Source organism: Dasypus novemcinctus, chromosome 8 (assembly GCF_030445035.2).
Source record: "Dasypus novemcinctus isolate mDasNov1 chromosome 8, mDasNov1.1.hap2, whole genome shotgun sequence".
Lineage (NCBI taxonomy): Eukaryota > Metazoa > Chordata > Mammalia > Cingulata > Dasypodidae > Dasypus > Dasypus novemcinctus.
In genome coordinates, this window is record NC_080680.1 from 114,150,888 (window position 1) to 114,177,214 (window position 26,327).

The 26,327-nt window shown below is 41.3% G+C and overlaps 1 long non-coding RNA gene across 1 annotated transcript in view; it reads left to right on the forward strand.

Moving 5' to 3' along the window:
* LOC139439416 (uncharacterized) overlaps positions 1 to 26,327 on the forward strand; it is a 140,908-nt gene that overhangs the window by 33,195 nt on the left and 81,386 nt on the right. Inside the window, exon 3 of the long non-coding RNA XR_011649322.1 lies at positions 5,936 to 6,087. This is a non-coding gene — a long non-coding RNA (uncharacterized lncRNA). The remainder of the gene's footprint in view (positions 1 to 5,935; positions 6,088 to 26,327) is intronic.

The following is a 26,327-nucleotide window of genomic DNA, read 5'->3' on the forward strand; positions in this document are numbered from 1 at the left end:
TCTTGTGCATTACAGGTGTATAGTGGCATCCCTGGCCTCTACCACTAGGTACTAGGAACAGCTATCTGCAGACATTGCCAAGTGTTCTGGGGAGTCAAATCATCCACAGTTGAGAAGAGCTACTCTAAAAACAAGATTTATTAAGAATTGTTCAACAAAGGACCCCTTTGACAGTCTGGAGAAGATGAACAACTGTCTCAGGTTAATATTTCTAAATATATAAGATTTAATATATAATATATAACATAGGACAGCAAAAGAAAGCACTGTATTGAAGTTATCAAAAGATACAAAAAGCATAATAATTTAGGTGCTTCTTTATTAAAATACTTGAGTAACAACAAGCAGATAACAGCCTGAATTTGACACAGTGATGAGCTGATATGATTTTTTGGAGAATATGCAGCAACTGTCACATGCCTTTAAAATATCTATGATTTTGATTCTGAGAAAATTCTATGAAGACTGTGTTAAAAGGTATTGGGGAAAAAAAGGTAATGGAAAACTTCTGTTAGAGATCGATGAAATTTAGAGGTAATTTTTTTCTCATCTATGTTCACAGACCCTCTGAATGCAGAGGTCTTAACTATAGATCTTTAGACTAGAAGATAGAGAATGATGGATGGATGGATAGATAGATAGATAGATAGATAGATAGATAGATAGATAGAATGAATTATGAATATATATCTCCATACAGGCATATCTTGTTTTATTGTAGTTCACATTATTGAGCTCATATGTATTGCAGTTTTTTTTAAAACAAATTGAAGGTTCATGGCAACTCTGAGTTGAGGAAGTCCATCAGTGCTATTCTTTTCCAACACCATGTTCTCATTTCATGTGTCTATGTCACATTTTGGTAAATCTCACAATATTTCAAACGTTTTCATTATTATTATACCTATTAGGTGATCTGTGATCTTTGATGTTACTATTGTAATTGTTTTGGGGCCCTACAAACCATGCCTGTATAAGACAGTAAATTTAGTAGATAAATCTTGTGTGAGTTCTGACTGCTCCACTGACCAGCCATTCCCCATCCCTTTCCCTCTCTTTGGGCCTCCCTATTCCCTAAGACACAACAATATTGAAATTGGACCAATTAATACCCAGCAATGGCACTAAGTGTACAGGTGAAAGGAAGAGTCACATGCCTTACTCTATAAATAAAAATCTAGAAATGATTAAACTTATTGAATGTATTACTCAGCCAAAGGGGTGCTGATGCAAAATACCAGGAATCAGTTGGTTTTTATAAAGGGTATTTATTTGGGGTAGGAACTTACAGATACCAGGCCATTAAGCATAAGTTACTTCCTTCACCAAAGTCTATTTTCACATGTTGGAGCAAGATGGCTGCTGATGTCTGCCAGAGTTCAGGCTTCCTGGGTTCCTCTGGGCTCAGTGTCCCTGTTTTCTCCACAAGGTCAGCTGTAGACTATGAGACTCAACTCTAAGGGTTGCAACATTAAGAACCCTCAATCTGTCCTTTGTCATACCTTTTATCTGTGAGTCCCCACCCACCAAGGGGTGGGACTCAGTGCCCTAATGACGTGGCCTGATCAAAGCCCCAATCATAATTCAATCATGCCCAGGTACAGATGAGATCACAAGCATAATCCAATATCCATTTTTGGAATTCATAACCATCAAACTGCTACAGTGAGGAAGGCATATCAAAAGCTAAGATAGGCCAAAAGCTAGGCCTCTTGCACCAAATGATTAGACATTGTGAATGCAAAGGAAAAGTTCTTCAAGGAAATTAAATTGCTACTCCAGTGAACACATGATGATAAGAAATCAAAACAGCCTTATTGTTGATATGGAGAAAGTTTGGTGGCCTTGATAGAAGATCAAACCAGTCAAAATATTCCCTTAAACCAAATCCTAATCCAGAGCAAGGCTCTAACTCTCTTCAATTCTATGAAGTCTAGGAGAGGTGAGAAAAGTCTGAAGTAGCAGTTCATTTAAGGAAAGAAACTACCTCTATAACCTAAAAGTGCAAGATGAAGCAGCAAGTACTGACATAGAAGATGCACAAGTTATTCAGAAGGTCTAGCTAAGATAGTTGATGAAGGTGGCTACCCTACTCCACTGATTTTCAGTGTAGATGAAACAGTCTTGTATTGGAAGGAGATACCATCTAGGTCTCATAGAGAGTTGAAGTCAATGCCTGTCTTCTAAGCTTCAAAGGACAAGATAACTCTCTTATTAGGGTATATGGAAAAAATATAGCAAGTTTATATTTTTAGTGGTAATAGTCTGATGATGTTCTTTCATAACCTGTAACAAATGTTCCACAACAATGTATGGTGTTGGTGGAGGGGTGTTGTAGGAATTCTGCACGTTACACATTTGTTTCATAAGTTCATAACTTCTCTACTAAAAGATCCTACACATAGTCCATGCACGTAGCTCATATTCAAAAGTCTTTCAGTGTGTATTGATTAACTGTGCCAAGCCTTAGGAAAGATTTGAACATATGTGCGCTTGTGTGTATGTGTGTGTGTGGGTGTGAGAGAGAGAGAGAGAGAGAGAGAGAGAGAGAGAGAGAGAGAGAGAGAGAGAGAGAGAGAAAGAATGAGAATGACCTATTATGAGTATATGGGAGATGAATGTTATGGAATTGGGGAACCATAAGAAATGAATATGTGAATAGTCTCTATTCTCCAGGAGTTCATATTTAGGGAGATTTTAGTGGGAAAAATAGTGCCATCTTTAAAGAAAAGTTTAAGAAGGAGTGAGAAGTGGGTAGATTGGAAACCTACATTTGGAGCAAGAAGAGGGTTTGACCACTATCATGAGGATTTCTTTCATTAGTGTGGTACATTCATTGCAATTGATGAACACAGTTTGGAGCACTGCCACACAGCATGGATCATAGCTTACATTGTAGTTTACATTCTCTCCCATTCACTTCTACAGGTTATGGCAAGATATATAATGGCCTGAATCTGTCATTGTAATGTCATTCAGGACAATTCCCAAGTCCCAAAAATGTCCCTGTATTACACCTATTTTTCCCTCTCTCTATCCTCAGAACCTCCAGTGGTCACTGCCTCCACATCAATGATATTTCTTCGATTGCTAGAGTCACAATAAGTCTACAGTAGAATATTAGTAAGTCTACTTTAGACCATAGTTCGTTCCCTAATCCCGAGGATTCTGGGATGGTGATGCCCACTCCGCCTTTAGTTGAGGGGGGACTTTGGTTCCATACAGCCGATGGATGGGACTCTTTTGCTTGCAGTTGCAGATATTCTCGGTTCCTTGATATGTTGGTTATTCATGATCTCCTCCTTGTTAGTTGTCTTGGGTAGGTCCAGTGAGCTGGAGAGTAGGTACTGCAACTCTGTTGAAATTCAGGGCCCAGCTGGCACATAGACAGCCCAAAGATTTAAGTCTCTGGGACATGTACCTACCAACTTTAGTTCTTGTTGTTCCTTTTTGAATGAAAGAGAATTGATACATAACTCATGTTTACTCTGCCTGTATCCACTTGTGGGGTTGACTTGATGGGATCTTCTCTTAATGAGAGCTTAAAGGGGTTTTTGCTGTTCTTGTATCCAACTGAGAGGTTTAAGGAAAAAATATTAAAGAACTATGGATCTAAGATAACACGTAGACTTTGAGATTTCTTTCTCCACTATTGTTATTTCAAATTCAAATAAAAGGAAAGTGAATTTGACTCAACTGATAGAGCGTCCGGCTACCATATGGGAGGTCCAGGGTTCAAACCCAGGGCCTCCTGACCCATGTGGTGAGCTGGCCCATTTGCAGTGCTAATGTGCCTAAGGAGTGCCGTGCCACGCAGGGGTGTCCCCTGCGTAGGGGAACCTCGTGTGCAATGAGTGCACCCTGCAATGAGAGCCGCACTGCACGAAAAATGTGCAGTCTGCCCAGGAGTGGCACTGTGCACATGGAGAGCTGATGCAGGAAGATGATGCAAGAAAAAAAAGAGAGAATGCAAGTAAACTTAGAACACACAGTGAATGGACACAGAGAGCAGACAACTGGAGGGAGGTGGGGAAGGGGAGAGAAATTTAAAAAATTTTTTTAAAAATCCAAATAAAAATCGACAAAACCATCTTTTCCTGCTCAAAAATGCAGACATCAAGAGAATTTCTGAGTAGCTCTGAGATTATTTCCCTTCAAGTCAGGTGTTTGCTTTCAGCATGATATTGTTTGACTCCAAAATTTTGTTTTAAAATTTCTCCTGAAAATGCTGGGTGATATTTAAGATAAGTCTCATTGAACCAGGGCTAAATCATACCACTGATGTGGCACTTACTAGAGAAACCTTAAAAAAAAAACTACCAATTTATATACTCAGGCAAAATAAAAATAATTTGCTACATTTGTACAATTTGTTATGGCAACAGTTTGTTGTGGTGGGTTTTCTTACAACAAAGACTAGCTATGTTATTTTGATAAAAACATATGGTGGAGTTGGTTTTCATGCCAAAATAAAACCCCAAAATGAAACAATCTCCACTTCCCATAAAACTCTAATGACAATGCCCAATGGAATACTAATGATTAAGCAACCAAATGTCTGTTTTCTCTTTAATTTGGATGGGGTACTTCCCTCCTCCAAGGGTACCATACCAAGGGTCATGAATCATTATTGAGAGGCAGAGTGGTAAGGGGAAAATGAGTCCAGACAAACTTGTCATACCACTTCCTTTTTGTGGCAGTTTGATATTATTGATGAATTCTGAAAAGAAATACTAACTATGTTTGTAAATTGGTCTGTTCCTTTGAGCTCCTAATACCCTTTGATTGTTTTAAATTTAGAGGTTTCACTTTTACTTGATTAAAAGTATTGTATTAAATCAGAGGTTTTGCTTTTACTTGATTTGGCCATGTCAGTTGGACATTGAGTCCCCACTCCCTTGGTAGGTGGACACTCACACAGAAAATGACACTGTAGAGGAGAGAGGTTAATTTTGATGCTGGAGCCCCGGAGAAAGCCAAGCCGTTTCCCTAATAGTTTACAGTGGGCCTTATGGAGACAGCAGAGCAGCTGAGCCTGGAAAGAGATGAGCCCTGGGAAGAGAGACGAGCCTTATGCCAGCCTACAGCTGAGATGGGAAGAAGCTGGGACCAGAGCCTGAAGAGGAAGGGTGATGACTGAACCCTTGCAGATGTCGGCAGTCATCTTGCTCCAATATGTGGCAACAGAATTTGGTAAAGGAAGTAATTTACTCTCTATGGCCTTGTAGACTGGAAGCAAAGCTTCTACCCCCAATAAATATCCTTTATAAAAGCCAACAGATTTCTGGTACTTTGCATCAGCACCCTTTTGGCTGACTAATTCACTACATGTGACTTGGGGCAATTTTTTTTTGTCTTTTCTGAAGTCCCCCTTTCTCACAAATCAAATGAGATTAATGATATCTACAGTACAGGTTGAAAGGATTGGTAGAATATAAAGTCCCTTGTCTTATTCCTAGTGAGGAAAAGGGCAATTCATTCCCTCTCACTTTCCCTTGCTGCCACCAGTGTTTATTCTTCTCCTCCTTTTCCCAGAGCCCCTTCATGCCATCTCACGATCCACCTCTGGACGAGCTCTTTTTGCTACCACATAGGAGGTGTGAAGGGAAACTCTTCTACTAGAACTTCTTTTTCATTTTTTTTCTTTCTTTCTTTATATTCTTTTTTCTTCCCCTATTTTTTAAAATGTTACATTAAAAAAATAAGAGGTCCCCATATACCTCCAACCCCCTCACCCCACTTCTCCCACATCAACAACCTCTTTCATCATTGTGGGACATTCATTGCATTTGGTGATTACATTTTGGAGCACTGCTGCCCCACATGCATAGTGGTTTACGTTGTAGTTTACACTCTCCCCCAGTCTACCAAGTGGGCCATAGAACTTCTTAAGTGACCTTTCCTTATGCAGTGTCTCAACTACTTGCTCCTCTAGACACAAGGCTGAATGTGGAATGTGAAGAGTCTGGAAACTGGTCGACAGCGAAGGAGAGGAGCAGGGAGGTGTTGAGTGCATGAGGACATAAGCTGAAGCCAATGCTGGGGTTTCTGTTCCAGTTCTGCTTCTGAATATCTGTGAGGTCCTGGGTGAGTCATTTCCCCTTATGAGTATCAGTTCACCCATCTGTAAAATGGGGAGATTAAAGTGCTTATATCAAAAGGTTATTGTGAGGATTAAATCAGTTAATTTACTTGAAACACTTAGAGCATTGGCTGGTACAGAGCAATTCTCCAGTCAATGAATCTCTTATTATTAATGTTGCAAATATTGTTGCTATTTTTATGCTAAAGTGTTTTAGCAATTAAATTTGTTCATTCCTCTAACAAATGTCTATTGAGTTCCTACTACACTCCTTGTGCTCTGCTAGACTCTGCAGATGCCAAGCGAATTAGACATAGTGTATGGTGACAGGGAGATCAACGTGGTTGGCTATTATTGGGTATACATATAAGCACATAGTAAGTGTTTAATAAATACATCTTAATAAATAGATGCATAATAAATACTTAGACAGTACCATCTTAGCAAATTTGAGCCATAGCATTCAAATGTCAATGCTTCCTTTACATGGATCTCTCTTCCAGTGGAATTCTTCCATACATCACTCTTAGATCCATTCTTCCTAAGACACTGCTCAGATTAGCTCACCTCTCCCCATTTCTGATGGCTCTTTGTTGCCTAAAGAAAACAGTCCATACTCTGGTGGGTCATTCAAGGTCTTTTGCCATATGGCTCCAATTTGCTTGGACTGCCTCCCTTCCCTTGAGGTTCTATCTAAATAATTCCAATTTTGATCTTTGCCTTTTCCTGCCCTGTAGCTTTTACCAATACATCCCCTTCCCTTGGAGAGCCCTCCCCACTCCCATTTGCACATATTCTTCAAGGTCTGGCTCAGTCCCATCTCTTCCAGGAAGTCTTTCTTGATTTATTACTGTCTAAATGCTTATTGTTATTTTCCCCCTGAAGATGTACTATGTCATGTGTGTGCACCCTGCATCCCATGTTTGAGAGTAGGAGCTGCCATTGGGTAGAAGGCATCATCAAGTGACACTAGCATAGCTTGGCTAGAAAGAGTGGCCTCCAGGAAAAATAGGATGTGACCATCCCACAGGAAAGGGAAAGAGAGAGGATGATGGTATTTGGGAAGAGAGAGGAAGGCAAAAAGAAGGGGTCCACTAAGCCCATTAAAATTTCTTCTTCTCTCTTGTAGCCTTCATGACACTTCATCCTAAGGACCTCTGGGCCAAAAGCAGTTTAGTAAAGCAACATCAAATGCATGGTGGGTGGATTCCTAGAAGGTGGTCAAGGAGAGGACTTGAGTGAGAGAACCAGTGAGATGTGCCAGCTGAGGCAGAGGGTGACAGTGGTTGAGCATGGGCAGAGTGGGAGGGGGATTCTTACCTAGCCCTGTGATTAGATGTGCCATAGAAAGGCTGGCCCTGGGTGTAAGATGAGTATGGAGAACATCTTAAGTATCACCTTGTCTGGGAAATGCAGGCTTATGTCCTTTACTCCAAGTGTAATCATTTATATTATCCCCTTTACTCTCAAAAGTGTCTTGGTTTGAATGATAAGTCATATGGTCTAGACTAGAGGCAGCCCCTTCCACATTTTGAGACCAGTGGAAAGCTGGATGGTTGAGGTTATGTACATACATACACACACATGAACATACACACAGACATAGACAAAGACTCAATGAAGGAAGGGTCAGGGGTGGAAGAAACAGAGTCAATGGTTGTGGTTAAGATGAATGGCATCTGCTATGGGTTGAATTGTTATGGGTTGAATCCCTCTAAAAAATATATTCAAGTTCTAATCACTGGTCCTGTGAATGACCTTATTTGGAAATAGGGTCTTTGAATATATGATTACTTAAGATGAGGCCAACCTGGATTCGGGTGGGTTCTAATCCAATATGACTGGTGTACTTATAAGAAGAGGAAATTTGGGTACAAACACAGATAGATTCTGGAAGAGCCATATAATATGGAGCAGGGGAGCATGGAGTGATGGATTTATAAGGCAAGGAACACTAAGAATTTCAGCAAACACCAAATTTAGAAGAGGCAAGGAAAAATTCTCCTCTACAGGTATCAGAAGGAGCATGGCCCTGCCAACACCTTCATTTCACACTTCTGCTCCCCAGAACTGTGAGACAGTAAATTTCCATGATTTTAAGCCACCTAGTTGTTGGTACACTACATGGCAGCCATGGCAACTGAGACAGCATCCAAAGCCCAACATAAACCACAAGTTCTTGGTGACAATGCACAGCACATGCTCAATGCTTGACTTGTATTCCAGTGTATCTTTAGCTAATTAAAGTTCTTATTTGGATTTGAGAGCACTTATCCCATATTTCAGATACTTTCAGACATTTTAGGAGAGGATAATTCATCATCTATGATATTCCACAAAACTATCCTTAGGAACTCATATAAAAATCACACTGATAGGATGCCACAATTATGAGAATATGTCTGGTGTTTTGCTTCCCACACTCCATGCCTCTTAATTCTCAACAACTCTACAAGACACATTTTACATGGTGAGGAGGAACTTTATTCTCAAAGAAAGTTATGATTTGCAGGGGTCACACAGCTAATAAGCAGGGGCAGGTCTGGGCCTGGGCCAGCTTTCCTGGCTCTCAGCCTCATGTCTGGGGTGACAATCTAAGAAGACAGGAAACAGTGAATGCAGGACGCATAATTTCCTTGTGTAGCTAGTTCAGCTCCCATCTTCATTTTGTCCATGGATAGATTCCTTTCTGGTCTCTCCCTTCATCCACTTTATCTTTCCCAACACCTTTGCCTCATCTCAGCTGGGGTCACATATTATGTGACTAGGTGACCTCTTACTGCCCCTTCATCCTCAACCTAAACAGTTCAACATATTCACATTGTGCTTGATATGAAGCCTGAGAGCTTTTATATGGCTTCATAAGCCTGGCATGTTGTGACCTGGGTCACGTCTCCACCAAGTTTTGTACCATTGCCCTATGATGTCAACCCCCTATGCTTCTGCCCCCTTTCAGTTCCTCTGAGAGCTCATGCTACCGCCTCCCCTAGGACTTCTGCCATGAAATTCCCTCTGCCTGGAAGGTTCTCCTCTGGTTGACCCATCCCAAACATCCCTCCATCAAAGAACTTACCCTGAGCCCTTAGACAAGTCCAGTTCCCAACTTTCCCTCATCATTTTACCCTTATAGGCATATTTATTTGATATGTATCTATATTCATTAGACTATAGGATCCATGAGGACAAGGGAGAGTTTTATTTTCTTCCTTACTTTATTCTCAGCTTCTAGCTCAGAGTACAGAGTAGGTGCTCAATAAATACTTGCTGTTGAATGAAACTCCTGAGCTATGCAATCAATATGGCAGCCACCAGGCACATGTGGCTATTCAAATTTAAATTAATTAAAATTAAATAGAACGTTAAAATCCCGTCCTTAGTCACACTAGACACCTTCCACATGCTTAATAGCCACAGGCAGCTACTACTGTATTTGACATTGCAGTTATAGAGCATTTCCAACATCACAGAAAGTTCCATTGCAGAATACTGCTGTACAGGTTTGTGGAAAGAGTAAATACAATGCATCTCATTCACAGCCAATATGATCAACGTTTAGATTTTTCTTAACAATAACTTCCGGGATCTTAAGAAGTGCAGCCTTTTTTTGGCTTGAGGATCCTGGGGGAGTCTCCTTCCATAAACAGAACAAACCTGAGACTGACCCAGCTGAGAATTCTGGATGGATTTTCCCTCAGTTGTGTTCATTTTATAGATAATGAATACCTGCTACACAGTGTACTGGTTATGTGTAAAGGAACAGTCTTCCGCATTTTTCTAGTTTCTTTTTAGAGAAGCACTAATGCTTGATGGAGATATGGATGGAACCATGTTTGAATGCTCAGTGTGCTGCTCACTAGTGAGTGGGTGGCTCTGGGCAAGGCACTGAATTTCTCTGAGCTTCAATTTCCTCGTGTCAAATGGGGATCAAAGTAACCCTTAGCTGATAGGGTCATTGTGAGGACTGAACGAGATAAATGTGAGCTGATTTATTTGTCGTAACTATATTACGATTCTTTTATTTTATTATTGTTTGGGATTAGTGTTAGCATTCCGAACCTTGCTGTGAAGACAGATTTCCTCTCTAAATTCTGATCAAATATACTGCCATTTCCTCTCCCCAAATAAAACAGGTTGCCTAGCTCCTGTCTTCCCACTAATTTTCAATTGATAAGATATGAAGAAGGAATTTCCCATGGCTTCGGGGATGTTTTCTGCCACCGACTCCCTTGCTGCAATATTCCTACCAACGAAGTAGAAACAGGGCTATTGAGAGCTTTCAGAAGGGTGTGGGAGATTTGTTTGGTTTATAGCATTTAAATAATGGGTATATAATTTGCATACCTACTTCAGGACCCTGGGAGAGCTCAGGAGGACATGGGATTGTTTTCCCATGAGGTTCCTCAGGTCTTTAGGAAAAAGGGTAGCCACTTTTAGCTGTCCTTTAGGCTGTAGGACAGTGAGATAGAGATTCTCATTCAAGCTTTGAACATTTATTGAGTACCATGTGGGAGCATGTGGGAAGCCCTGTGCCAGGAACTTCAAAAATGAAGATGACACTGGCTTTGTTTCAAGGAAGACACTGCCTAGCCAGGGAGGAGGGTGAGCAGAGAAGTATTCCTGCTGATGTTCCCACCAGCTCAGTCTTGGGTAAAGGGTTAGAAATAGGCAGAGAAGAGTAGGGCTGTTTTGGATGCAAGGGCACCATGCACCTAGGCATAGAAGGACGAGAGAAAGAAAAAAGAGAGGGGGAGGAGGGAGGACGTGAGGGAGGTGAAAGAGAGACTGCACGCTCATGGTATGTTTGAAGAATTCAAAAGTTTCCAGAATAGATGGACCATAAAATGGAGTGTGTATATGTGCACATGCGCTGGAAGGTAGAACTTGGCGATGGTGGCTAAAGATAAGGCTATATAATAGGCAGGCTGTGGTGAGGTTATGGAGGATTTTTAGACAATTTGAAGGAGCTTGGCTTAAAATCCATGGAATGATTTTAAACAGACAAATATTTTGGGAAGATCACTCTTCCCAGCACAAAATCATCTGGAGTTGGGTCAGAACTGAGGCAGGGAGAGCGGATGGGAGGCTGATGCAGAGATACAGGTTAGCAATAATACTGGCTTGAGATTAGGAGACAGCAGGAAAAGGATATCAACTTAAGAGATATTAATGGGGAGAATGGGTAAGTGTTTTTAACAAATGTATGAAGCTGGTGAGGCAACTGGAAGAATTCAGGATTACCTCCAGGTTTCTGGCTTGGGTAAAAAATGCTAATAGTATTTCATCAACTAAGAATTCAGGAAAAAAAAGAAGGAAAGATGATCAATTAAGTTGTAGAATTGATGTATCTGTGAGATAGCCAAGTAGAGATGTCCATTCAGCTGATCGTGGTGGCTGGAACCATGGGAATGCTGGAATGAATTCATTTGTTGAAATGAATTCTGAATCAGTTGAGTGAATAAATAAATGAAGGAAGGAAATCACCCAGGGAGTAAGCCGAGGGAGGAAGGGACAGGGCTTGGGAATGAACATGTTTTATTTCTCAATAGCCATAAATATTACCCAGTGAGAACTAATTAGTCTCGTTGTGCCAGGCTAAATATGGGAAACACTTTGGGAAGCTACAAACATTACACAATTCAACTGTCCAAAGATGGGTAGATTTTTTAAAAAGTGCTGTGTTTTGCTATCTTTGTAGCTGAGTTGAGTTGTAGCATGTTGAGTCTGAGAGATTGTATAATCTGATGGTCAAACAACCAAAACTGGAAAAAAATAAATGAAGTGGTTGATTCCTTGCCTTGGTCATGACCTGGGTACAAACTTGGCCACAAAAAGTGAAAGCAGCTCTTCCTTAGAAGAGCTGACCTACTCTACAACTGGGCCCATCATTTTCAGGTTTATAGACTCTTAATCTTAATATATTTGCTGTCTTTTGAATAGCTCTTGGTAAGATGCTCAGAATTTTAGGGTAAAATGTGTTCCATTTCTATTGCATATATACTGCTACATATCTTTGCTCACCCTGCATAGTTCTAATCTCTATCTTCATCTCACTCCCAAATGCTAGGGTGGTATCAAAATGGAGAGATGATTACAGGAAAATTCTCTCTCATCAGCCCTATTTCAACCACACCACAGAGTCTACCGCATATTCTACCTCCACTGCAAGCCGAGCCACTCTTTACATGAATCGGACTTAAGTGCAGGTCGGGAGTCTAATTTATGCAATGGAGACCATCGCTGTGGCTCAGAGAGGAGCATTCAGCCTTAAATGAGGGTGCTGGAAGTCACACTTGGAGTTTCCAATTGTTCTGTCTTGTAGCCCCCTAAAAACTTGCAGCTTTTATAAGGAGTTCTCTCCCAAAGGCAACCTATATTAGTATTTTCTTTGACCTAACAGGAATGTTCTTTGGCAACTCAAAAGCACATGAAAAGTTAGAAAAAACTGACATCATGAATAATGCATGTCCTGGTGTGTGCACAAATCAAAGTGGCAAGTACAGGTTGAGCTCTAATTTTTCTGCAGTAGGAAGGGACTCAGAGAAAGGATGTAGGGTGCACATGCATCCCCTGTAAATTCAGGTGCTGCCGACCCTGTGCTAGGGGTTCTCCTGTATCAGGGTGGAAGATCTTCATGGGAGGAACCAGTAACTTAACAATGGACAGCTGGCTCCTAGTCTGAGTCTCCTCCAAACCAGGGGAACTAAAAATCACATCAAAGCATCTCAGAAGACAGAGAAGGAACTGTTTTTAAAAGAAGGAAGTCAAGATGCACAGCTTGGTCAGAAGTAACACTAATGACAAAAAATCATTGAGTGGCTTTTTACATGAAAGGCCCTGGGCTGGTGTCTTACAAGTTATGGGTAGTTTTTATCATTTTCCCCATTTTACAAATGAGGAAGATGAGGCACATGGAGATTGTGTCTTGTGCCCAGGTTCACACATCTAATCAGTGGGAGAGAAGGGATTTGAACCCAAGTCTATCTGACACCAATGCCTGTGCTCTCACCCTCCATCTTATATTAGAAAAGAGAAGGAAGATGTAGAAGAGAACATCATGCTATGCTTTTTAAATGCCTGGACTTAAATAAGTCCTAGGGGGAAGCAGACTTGGCCCAGTGGTTAGGGCATCTGTCTACCACATGGGAGGTGGTAGACACAGAGAACAGACAACTGGGGCAGGGAGGGGGGGGGGTGGGGAGGAGAGAGAAATAAATAAATAAATAAATCTTAAAAAAAAAAGTCCTAGGGTACCACACCCTGGATAGCAGAATGACCTGAAGACACCATCATATAAATAGGTTCTGCAGTGTCAGGGCTGCTAAGGGGGTTGACCATCAAGGCTGCAATGTGGGCTGAGAGCTGAGTGTAGCACTCACAGGAGGGGACTGTTTTCTGCCACCACACAAGCACCTCTGTCCTTGCTCTAAGGTGGTGATTATGAGGGAGAATTAGGCAGTAGCCAGAACTCTGCCAACATGAGTTCTATTATGGGGTGTAGCAGGAGCTCCAGGAACAGCAGGTGTGGGCCCTCTGTATGGTGACCATCAGGTATGCTGGGATCATGGGAGGGGTCTTCCCAGGCTGGGGTAGCAGCAGAAGGGAGCCAGAAGCTGAGTCATGCATGTCCCTGAGTCACTGCAGGCCCCCAAAATAGGAACTAATGACTTTAGTGGGGTCCTGGCACCAGAGATTCTGTGGGAGGAGGCTCTTCCTCCTTACTGGGTACACTGGCCTTGATGTTCCTCAAACACACCACCTTTTCCCTCGTAGAGCCTTGCTGCAACTCTGCTCAGAACTTCACCTAGCCCTTGGGTCTGACCCTGGATGTCCTTGCGTTAGGGAGGCTCTGAAACAATCGAGTTGGCAGCTTTCCCCCAATGCCCGTGCACCACCTGGCCCTGCTTTAAATTTCCACAGCACTTAAGAGATCTCATTCCTCTGATTTCCTTACATATGTTTAGTATCTCTTCCCCTTTATTGAAATGCAGGCTTCACTGTTTCTGAGACCTCATTTGTTTTGCGCAATGCTATACCCCAGTCCTCAGAATAGTGCCTCATTTAGTTAATGCCCAATAAATGCTGGTTGAACAAATGAATGGATGACTGAATGAATGAGTGCGTCGTTACCATTAACACGCTATCATTATTTCAGCCCCTTCCCTGGCTGGGGGAAATGTGGATTCCTAAACAGTTGAGGTCTAGATGATCTACTCAGAAACAGAAGAAAAGAAGAATCAGGTGGATTCTTCCATGGGCTCACATCCGCACATGGCAAATCATGCCATTACCACAGCGCCACGGCGGGTGATGGTGTCCTACCATTTTGCAGATGGAGAAACATGTGCATAAGGCTACAGAGCTAGTAAGTGCGGAGAGCAGAGGTGCATATCTGGGTCTCTGACTCCACCGCCCTTGCTTGTTCAGGGCAAATGAAAGACGTAGGAGGGTGTCAAGCACAGTTTCAACATTTCCATTATCATCCCTATTTTACAAACTGGGCACAGAAAGGTTTGTAATTTGTGTGAAGTCACTTAGCTAGGAAGTACCAGGTCAGCTCCAGAGTCTGGGCTCCTAATCACTGGACTGTAGTGTTGTCTCCCAGACAAGGTGAAGAGAAAAGTTCTGGAAGAGACAACAGTGAATCTGGGACCATTGGGTGTATTGGGGATCAGAGGAGGGGCCCTCTTCGAAGCCCCGGGTGTCTGCCTGAGCTAATGCTTGTTACATTCTCCTTTCCTGGCTCCTGATGTTTTAACCAAGTGGACTGAAGTCCATATATTCTTGGAAAATTGGCTGCCTTGGGTTTCTGGGTAAATGACACAGCAGAGACTAAAGTAAACAGGATTCATGAGGGCCGTGGCTTCTTCTTGAGCATTTCAATCTCTGCGGTCTAGGCGACAGGTTGGTGAAAGCTGGTTTGAAATGTATGTGGCCAGGTGGCCCAGTCTGGAGGCTCTGCCCTATGAAGGATAGAGGTGGTGCCACTGAAAAGCTGGCTGTGGGCACCCATTTGCATTTCATCTGTAACAATTAAATAGCCTCACAAGCAGTGGCTGGTTACCTATGGGCTCACACACCATTGCTGTGTAATCACATCTAATCCCATCAAGCTCTGCTCAAAATAGCCATAATTGGAGGTTTTATCCAAATCAATAAAGACAGCTTCTACATATTGATTATTATCCAGGGTATAAAATCATCATTGGTTACCTGGAAAAGAGAAGCAGGCTGCCAAGGGAAAAGGTCAGATATTCCATTTGAACCGGGGAGGTGGAACCAGTGAATTTTAAGGTAATAATATCAAATTACCTGAAAGTGCACACAGAATATTCTTGTAATTTGCAACAACAGAAAACCCAGAAATAAGTCAATCATTTAAGTGAGTCTTCAAGTCTTCCCTCCGTGACTTGCTGAGCTAGCTTGCATTAGCAGTCTTAAAGGGACTGGAGCCAACCAAGCTAGCGAGACATAGGGCTTCTTCCTTCCTGCATTTTACAGCCTAAGAATTGTACAATGTCCAACAAATGGCTCAACCTGATTTCTTGTATCCAATTAATGATCCATGGGGAAAGACACAAGATGGTGAAGGGACTGCCCTATCTGAGAACTGAGGATGCAGAGAGTGGAGGAGTTCACTGCCAAAGTGGATTGGGAAACATTTTCCACAAAGGCGTGGAATAAAGAGACTTCCCAGTTCTAAATTTTATGTTTCTGACCACAGCATTTAAAATGAACTGGTTTTCTATTTTATTGGAAGATGAAGCTCATTATTCTATTTTTTTCTAACAGATACTAAAGCTAGAAGATTTTCCCAAACCATTCAAAACCATGTATGGAAAATAAAAGAAGAAACTGCTTACAATCTAGCTACTCCAACATATTAGAACTGGACTTGGGTAATTCCTGAGCCCAAGTTCTTCTAAGTGGAAATGGCAGTTATAGCATCTAACATATACATATATTCCTAGATGACAGTTTTCAATATGTATCTAGAAAGACTAATTTTCCAAATATATAGTTATTAAGAAATAGGACAGGGCTGAAACTGTTGGATTGCTGCTTGCAGGTCCAGGTTTCTCTCTCTCTCTCTCCTTTTTCTTTCTTTCTCTATTTACTACCTATCTATATAAGTTTATCTAACTTGATGATGATGATGATGCCTGGGACATCCTTGGAATTCAACAGCTAACTGTGGAATTTGACTTTTTTCTTTTTAGTTTATTTATGAGTGTTGTCTTATAGTCCTTGCCTGTAAGAAATATAACTTTGTATCTCCTTTTGCTTTTTTTGTCCCTAGTCTTTAAAAAATGTGCCATTTTAAGAATTGCATTAAATTCTTTTAATAATGGATATTTATTTAATTCATATCTTATTGTTGGGTATCTTTCTATTCTAGGTAAGATTTCAATGAATGTCTCTGGCACACAAATTATTCATTCTTTGGGATTATTTTCTCAAGATAATGTGGAGAAGTGTGATTTTTAGGTAAAAGTTACTTTGGTACCCTGCCAATGTCTCACCCTGACAGAGAAAACATAGCAATGTTTTTTCTGGAAGAATAATAGGCAAAGGCCAAAGTTAGTTTGTGATGCAAGAGTATTAGGTAGAAAAATCATTCTGCAGATGAAAAAACTGAGAATTTAGAGAGAATAACTAAGCCTAGACAAATAAAACAGTCAAGAATAGACTAATTGGTCTTCACCTTCCACAGGTGTTTGCTGAGGAATAGTTGGCTTGTCAACTATACTTGTCTACATGTTCTAGGCTGGATTGTTGTACCATGGCAGTGGAGGACTACTGTAATGAGATGAGGGCACACTGGCATATCGCCTGAGGGAACAGAGTCTGTAGATGACTAATTCTTAATGAACACCAGTTGTGACATGCCTGTTAATGATTCCCAAGGTTCTTCTCTAAATGTGGAGGATTCCAGTGCTCCCATTTAGTGTGATGGTTGGATGGGAGTCCCTACCAGAGTAGGGCAAGAGAAGAGAACAAATTGTGGAAAGTCTTGTATACTTTGAGGTTTCCTCTTCAGATTAAGGTTTGAAAATTTATTTTATAGGTAATAGAGGACCAAGGAACACAGTGAAGCAAATTAGAAGTGTACTTTGGAAAGCCTCAACTGGCAGCTGGATCGAGGTGGCGCAGAGATGGGGGAGCATGGAGGCTGGATGACCATCAGGAAGCTGGGACAAGAGCCAGTAGGGAGAGATTGAGAGCTCGGTCCAAGGCAGTGGCAGAGTGGAGAAAATGGAACGGATCTGAAAGATATTTAAGAGGGGTATCTGGCAGGACCTGATGACTAGATTGGATGTACGAGTGAGTGGCACTGCCAAACTGCTTTAATTGCGTTTATCCTTCTATTGTGTGCAACTAATTGAGCCCAAGCCTGAAAGTGGAGAGAGAGAGAAAAAAAGAGGGGGGGAGGAGGGGAGGGAGGAGGAGAGAGAGAGAGAGAGAGAGAGAGAGAGAGAGGAGAGAGAGAAAGAGAGACATAAACCAAAGAAGTTGACACAGACTAACGCATTTCCTTCCAAAGTGGCTCCAGCTGTGATTCAGACATTGTGGCATAGTCCAGACAATTAAAAGTCATAATCCTAATGCTTCAGTATTAAAGAACAATTGGAACTTATTAAAATTGATTGTGTATAAAACCCACAAACAAATGAAATTGATTTGTTAAAAGCAGTCACCAAGAGAATTAGAAAAATAAATAAAAAGACCTCATGGACTCCCTTCTTTCTGGAGACAGCGAAGGAAGAATTCTTTCCCTTCTTCCTTCCCTCTCTCTCCCCATTTCTCCTTTCCCCACTTCTCCTTTTCTTCTTTTCCATTTTTCTCTCTTGTACAAATAATTATTGAGCTCAAACTTCTTGGTAGATTTTACAGTAAGTGTAGGGGATACATAAATTTAAGTAAAAAAAAAAAAAAGCAAGCAAATGTTTCCATTAAGGAGTTTATGGTTTATTGGAGGAGAAAGAAGCAAAAACCAAAAATCGTGATAGTTTAGTAAGGGCTAGGCCCTCACAGCTCATTGGCAACGCCTGGTCTGTTTGACAGAATTGGGAAGGACTTCCCAGAAGTTGTGTCTCTAGAGCTGGAAAGAGGTAATGCAGAGCTCAAATACCTGGAGTATGGGAGAGTGTGGTGTCTTCAGGGAAAGGCAGGCCTTTGTCTGGTTGCTGGGTAGTGGTTTGACTGAGGAGTGCTGAGTTAGGCTGCCTAGGTCCAGAGAGAAGTCAGGCTAAGAGGCCTGATCTTGCAAAGCCTGACATCTTGTCACAGAAATCACAAGTTTGGTCAGTGACACCGGTGAACTTATGATTCCAGAGAGGAGAAAAGATTTTCCAGACTCTCCTTTCTTAATCATGTAGTCTTAAAAAAAAAAAAATTCCAATACAATTGTGGTTAAAGAGATTAATCTAAACTCGGAGCTGGGCAACAAGTTCTAATCACAGGCTTTTTTTTTTTTTTTTTTAAACTCTTGGCTCTTACCATGGAAAACTGAGCAAACTTCTCCAGTTTGCTCTGACGCGTCACATTTGTGTGAGACAGCATTATGTGGTAGAAAGGCTATAGAATGTGGATATGAGTTACTGCTCCGTGACTCATTGTCCCATCCACCTGGGAGAAGTTGCTTTGTTTCCTTAAGTCTTCTTTTGTCTTCTAAGAAGCACTCACATCCCAGCCCTTAGTTTAACTTCCTCCAGGAAAGCTGCCGCCCCTGCTGTTCCTGCTGGGAACAGGAGACCAGCACAGTAAAGTGCCCATGGACAATGAGAAAGACAGGGGAGGTTACCATCTCCAGACCTTGTGGGAGCAAGTGCACAAACCAGGAGGTAGTGCCAGAGCTGAAGGTTTGGGGAACCAGAGCATGGCTGCATCGAGCGTCCTGAGTGAGGTGGAGAATTCAGCTCAATGGAACTGTTCCAGTTGATAGCATTTGGCTGCAGCAAGGCAATTTTAGTCAAAAAGCATAGGCCCTGGGCATGGAAAAATCATCAACTGGAACAATCATAGGAGCTTGGTGCAAGGAGGAGGCTTGTAGATCATTGAGTCAAACTGCTTCATTGTACAGAGGGGAAAACCGAGACATGGAGAGTTTAGAGGAGCCCGGTTAACCAAGCATCATTAAGTACCTTATTATCCCTTTCGTAGGAACCCTGGAGAAATCTGTGCTGGGAAAAAAACTCTACTTCACCTGAGCAAGTGGTTTGATCTTATGGGCATGGAAAATCTAATTATAGATAGGGTTGACAGATAAGATGTAGGACACTCAGATACATTTGAATTTTCAATAAACAACAAATCAATTAAAAAGTATAAATATGTCCCAAATATTTCATGGGACATATTTTTACTAAAAAATATTCATTATTTATTGGAAATTCAAATTGAACTTGGACTTCTGGTGTTATTATTATTGCTAATATGGTATCCTTAATTATAGAGGTTCTTTCATCTTTGCTCTGACTGCTAGGAGTTCAATGGCAAATGCATGATCATTGTTTTCTAACAGGACTTTATGGCACTTATCTTTCCTGTTTTTTATTTTCCCATGACCTTCTTTCCCCATTAAAAGAACCCATCTAATTGTTATAAGCAACTCAGTAAGCTACATCAAAAATTTTACTTGGAAATTAATCTTAAAAAAAAAAAAAGAGAAGCCAAAACACCGGGAAATTATTAAGGGCTAGACTCTGTACTGGGTATGCAAATGTAAACATGAATAATGCCTGCTGTCCAATTTCGAAGAGCCCTAGTCAAAGGGAGAAGACAGTTTTTTTTGTAAGTAATCACAAGGCAGGGAGATGAGTGATGTGGCACAAGATCACAAGGCTGATTCATGCAAAATCAAAATCAAAACGTGTTTCAGGAGACCTATTGATGTCTCATTACAGTATATCCCATACAGTCTGCTAGCTAACAACCCTGCTCTTACACATATCTACCTAAATGCCTACTGTGCATTTAGGACAGTGCAGGGGGCACTGCTTATTGCCCCCTGCCCCCTCCCAGGAACAGAATTGCTCCCTCTCCTACTCAAACCTTGTGATGTTAACAGGAATTGCCAATAACAATACTTCTTCCCAGTGGTGTTGAATGGTTGGCTCACAGTGTGGGGACATGCCAAGCCAGGCCAGGGTCCTTTCTCTAGAATCTTCACGTTGAAACAAGGAGAAAGAAGTCCTTCTCTGGTGACAAAGCTGAAGATATAAGCCACAGCAGTGGCCACTGCCTGGTGAAGGAAGCCCACTGAGCATGTAGAGGTCATCTTCAGAGAGCAGCAGAGACAAGGGGGCAGAAAGTTTGCAGTATTTGGGTCTCTAATTTCAGCTATTTCCAAAGCTCAGCTGCCAAGTCTGCTTAACCCTTTTGGCTTCAAATAATTTGAATTGTGTTTCTGTCATTTGCAACTAAATGGACTGTGGCTAGTAGAGATGGTCTGAGCTAAAACACCACAAGCATTTTCTCAACTCCTAAACCATAAAGGAACAGCGGGGTGGGGTTTTGAAATTGTGTGGCTCAAGCCCCGTTTACACAAAGTTGTTGATTCTACCTCTAAACAAGGCAGAAAATCTCCTACCTTCTTTAAGGCCACTGACCAAGCCAGTGTTTTCCCAATCTGTTTCCAAGATAACCTCAAGATGTTTTCACTTATAAAAGAGTTGTGTCTAGCAAAATCAAGCTGCACTGAAATAGGATAATGCTCAATAGCCAACTTGACCTCAAGACCTTCAAGCCAGCTTTATGTTGCTGTTATCATTTCTTCCATTTTAGAGATGGAAACATTAAAACCCAGAATGGCAAAATACGTTATTCAAGTTCATACATATTTGGCTAAATTTATTCTAGGACCCATTTCTGTCATTTAGAATATGGCTCTTTCCAATATATTCTTTCTCAATGGCTGATATCACTAAACGACGACCCTCAGTATAGAAAGGAAAAAATTGATGGTGATGAATTTAAAAAGCGCAAAGAAACTCTCAGGCTACATGACTGTGCACTGAAATTAATCAGTCTTTTGAGGAGAAATCTTGAGACAAAGTTGTTGACTTAATATACACTTGAGGGAAGTGGACTTGGCCTAGTGGTTAGGGCGTCCGTCTACCACATGGGAGGTCCACAGTTCAAACCCCGGGCCTCCTTGACCCGTGTGCAGCTGGCCCACGTGCAGTGCTGATGCACGTGCACGCGGGGAGTGTCGTGCCACACAGGGGTGTCCCCGCACAGTGCTGATGCGCACGGGGAGTGCCGTGCCACACAGGGGTGTCCCCGCGTAGGGGAGCCCCACGCGCAGGGGGTGTGCCCCGGAAGTAGAGCTGCCCAGCTTGAGAGAGAGTTCAGCCTGCCTAGGAGTGGTGCCACTCACATGGAGAGCTGATGCAGCAGTATGATGCAACAAAAAGAAACACAGATTTCCGTGCTGCTGACAACAACAGAAGCGGACAAAGAGAAGAGTGTGCAGTGAATGGACACAGAGAACAGACAACTGGGGGGCAGGGGAAGGGGAGAAAAATAAAAGTGAAAAAAATATATATATATACACTTGAACTTCCCCATCTTGGTTTCACATGTCTTTATTTTTAAAAATAAAGATTTTGGGTTTCCCCCATCTCCACTGAGACCTACTGAATCAGAATGTTTGGGAGATGAGTACCAGACTTTCACAATTTTAAAGAACTCTAGAGATGATTTGGATTGAACTAGCCTAAAGACCAGCTTTTGTGTCCACTCATGTAGATTGTCTATATCTTCTGCTGTTTTATTAAAAACATTTGAAAAAAAATCTCAGCAGGTTTTATTGATGTAAAATCAGTGCAACCATTTACATAACCAATTCAGACCTACTATTTAAGCAATGTTTACCTCATTCATTCACTCTTTATTTACCAACAACCTACAGTTACTAGGGTCCGGGCTATGCACTTGGATTAAAGGATGATTCACTTGGAAATCCTGCATCCAGGAGTCTAGAGGGTGAGATAACACATATATATCTGATATTCAAATGTGGTTGAGATGCCGGATTATCATGGGTGTTCTAGGAAAGAAACTGGAGAGAAGAAGGGAATGATTCTCAGAAGAGTATTTGAATTGGTTCTTGAAGGTCAGATAGAATTTGGACTTGCAGAAATGAGGGGAAACTCAGCTTGGGCAGAGGAAACAGCATAGGCCAAGACTCATGCTCTTAAGTAAAAAAATAAGAGTAAAAATGATAATGATAATAACAACAGCAGGGAGCAATTTTGAATGTTTGCAATAAGTTTTTACATGGTCATCTTCTGTAATTCTAACAATGAAATAATATAATAGGTACTTTATTATATTTATAAAAAGCTGAGTTACTGATAGGTTTTGTAACTTGCCCAAGTTCACGTGCCAAGAAAACTGGGTGGGGGAGGGGGGAGCAGGAAGAGGACATTTATATCTTGTTCAATACTTGTTTGTGGAATGAATGGAGATTTTAATCCAGCAACTTCGTTTTACAGATGAGGAAAATGATGCCCACAGAGGTCAAGGGACCTGCCCAAAGCAAGCCAGCTGGTTGGTGGCATAGCCAGATTAGAATCATTCTGTGAGCTTTCTACTATGCCAAGCATGCAGAGTGAGACTGAGTGGGAGAAAAGAGTTCGTAGACCATTTCCTCTTCATCATAAAAGTTATTTGGAGGAAATGAGATATCTGGAAAAGTGGCTAGACCCAGAGCTGACCCCTAACTGAGCAATAGATTTTAAATGCAGAAGGACAAATTACAAGGGAGAGGATGTAAAGAAAAGTATGGTAGGGTGGAACTTGTCTTGGACAAGTCTCCTCACTTTCAACCCCTCATCTGTAAAATGAGGAGATTGATCAAAAAGATCAGTAAGAGCTTGGCTATTCTGTATGCCTCAGGTAGGGCTAGATTCAGAGACTACATCTAAATATGCCCCTAGGTTTAATAGACTGAAATAGTCAGCAATGAATAATCATTGTCTAAGAAATCAACATCTGGTGGCCACAAGGCAGCTGTTGGTAAATAGAGAGGGCAGCATAATTTAGTTGAGTCCTGAGCCTTCACTTATTGCTGATTTTATGCTGAGAAAGTCACTCAATCTGTTTATGGAAACCTCTGGGATTTAATCAATTTATTCCTTCTAAGAAAGGGACTTAGCAAGGTAATTTTCTGTGATGTCCCAAACTTTTGGAAAGATAAATAAAATCCTTGGTTGAGTCCACCTATACTCATCTGGCTTCTTGTCTATTGTTCTAACCTGGAAGTATGCCCCACCCCCACTCCAGAGTTGAAAGATTGCCCTGATAAGTAACAAGATATGTTCATGTGCTGTATTAGTCAGCCAAAGGGGTGCTGATGCAAAAAACCAGAAATCTGTTGGCTTTTATACAGGGTGTTTTTTTGAAATAGAAGCTTACAGTTAGCCGGCCATAAAGCATGTTACTTCCCTCACCAAAGTCTATCGCCACGTATTGGTACAAGATGGCTGCTGACATTCAGCCTTCCTCTTCCTCTTAAGGCTCCACGATTCCATGGAGCCTTCCTCTTCCTCTTAAACCTCCATGATTCCATTCTTCCAATATCAGCTGTTGGCTGGGATAAGTGTCATCTCTCCAGGGGCTTGTTTCTCTCTAGGCTTAACTGGTCTTTCTCCACAAGGTCAGCTGTAAACTCTCAGGCAAACATCTTGTCTCTCTTCCCAGGGCCTCTGCTGTGCCTAATGGAAACTTCTCTCTTTCCTCATGCATCTGCTCTTCCTGTGTGTTTACTTCCTGGACTCCAGGATCAAAACTACCAACTCTGTCCTTTGCCATGTCTTTTCTCTGAGTCCCTACCCACCAAGGGGGCGGGGATGCAACATCCTAGTGACATGACCCAATCAAAGCTTTAATCATTATTTATTTAATCAAGTAAAAGTGAAACCTCTGAATCCAATACCCTCTAATACACTCAGAGGAAAAGGCCAGTTTATAAACATAATCCTATATTTCTTTTTGGAATTCATCAATAATATCAAGTTGCTACATATACATTCCCTTGTTGTGCTGTATTCCTTTTAAAAAGTAAAAGGAAGAAAAGAGAGATACTAAGGGAGTTGAGGATTGTTTGTAATCCATTCTGATTGGTGCCATTGCACCTAGTGCAATCTTTAGTTGATTTACCCGGTTAGAAGCCTGTGAAGAACAGTGATCCTGCAGGACATTCTCCATCTATGGTAGGACAATGTTGGTGGAAAAAAAATTCTTCTGCATAGCAACAGTGATTTTGCTTTGTATTATATAGCACCTGTCTCTGGGGGGCTTCAGAGAGACTTTGAGAATATTTTTCCGTTCCTCACTTGAAGAAGCCAGTGAGGCAGTTTAAGAAGGATCTTCTGACATGTAAAGATGCAGACAATGAAGTATCTTCTGATTTCCTGAAACATTCTCTAGTTGGTAGTTTCATTGCTAAAGCCTAGGTTGTACCTGACCCAGGCACTGGAGGACATTACTGATTTACTGAGTTCCTTTAGTTTAAAGACTTTGACAGTACTCTGGTGAAATGCAAAGGCAAAGAAAGATCCTTGATTTCAAGTTTGTTAAAATTTCAACGTCAGTACTGGGGTAATGGAAGAGATTTATAAATAGGAAAGGGAAAGGCTAGAAGGAAATCTGAGTTGTTTGATTGGAATTTAAGGTATAAAGCATAAACTCGTAGTTTAGTTTTAAAATATATATATTTCTCACCTCTGTCTGCTGAAAGGGCCTAAATTAAGCAATGGTATACCAGTAGCAATGGGCACAACAAGTTCCCATATCTTGCTTTCCAAATAGAAATCTCCACTAAAAGGAACAAAGACTTCTTGGAAAAAGGTTGATTCTAAGACTGGGGCAAGAAAAGTGTAAGATGAGTCCCAAACATCTTTTGGCAACAGGAAGTAGGAAAGTACTTAAAGAGTGGGAGGACAAGTCAAAAGGACAGATTGAAGGGGCTCCCATTGGTCAAATCCAGGGCATTTGAGCATCAAAATTAATACTGGCTATAATTACAGATTGTTACCTGTTGAATAAAATAGGATACTTGGGTCCTTACTGAAAAAGAGAAAGAATGAAAGAATGAATGAGAGAGAGAGAGATGGAAAGGAGGAAGAAAGAAAAAAAAGGAAAGAAAGGGATGGGAAAAGTAAGGATTTCATCCTCACAGTAAAATGCCAACTAAGAAATGTCGGGGGAATGATGAAGATTGAAAATTCATTATGATTCAGGCAGGAATTATCAATCAAGGCTATAGTTGGTGGGTGGGGGTTTGATGAAGCACATGATGTTGGAGTAATTTGGGGTGTCTTGCCACAAAATATTGATCATTCACAAAGGTAAAAGTAGTGACTTGAGAATGGAAAAAACCTGGCAAAAGCAATGCAACCTGGTGATGGAGATTTGAGTCATGGCCTGCATTGAGAAGAGCAGAGCAGCATTTCTGTGATATTCCCACCAACTATGCATAGCTTGGGTCTGGTCCTAGGGAGACCCTGGATGGGCCCTGGTTGAGGGACATCCTATGGAATGAAAGGCCTGTCATCCACAACTATGAAGTTCAAGAAAGACTGAAAAAAACTGAGGAATTCAAGAGGTAGTACAACTAAGTGCTAATGCATAATGCTGAATTGATCCTGGCCCAGAAAGAAAAAAGAGACATTATTTATTGAGACAGCAACAATTGAATGGGAACTGTGGGTTGGAGAGTGGTGCTCTGCTGCTCTTGATTACTTGAATTGAAAGGGTACATGGGTTTATGTTGGAGAGAGTTTGCGTCTGTTTTAGGGGGCATACATATTGCTCTCAGGAGACTCAGAAAATAATAATAATAATTAATGCATGTGTGTTATATGTGTATGTGGGGAGTGGGGTAGGGTAAAAATATAGTAAAAGGTTGACAACTGAGAAATCTTAGATCTGGGCAGAAGAGAGACAGGAGCCCTTTGTACTGCTTTTGTAACATTTCTGAAAGTATTCTTAGGTCAGAAAAAAGCAAGCTCCAATCTGAAGTATTTCCCTTCCCCTTACAACATCACCCCAGATATAACAATTAAAAGAATCATTCTCTCCATGCCAGGAATTTATTTATTCATTTATTCAACAAATATTTTCATACACTTAGTGCAGGTATAAGGCATGGTACTAGACGATAAGAAAGGCAGAAATAAGCTGTGGAAGTCAAAGGTGAATTGCATTTCATTGAGATGTCAGGAGAGGTTTCATAGAC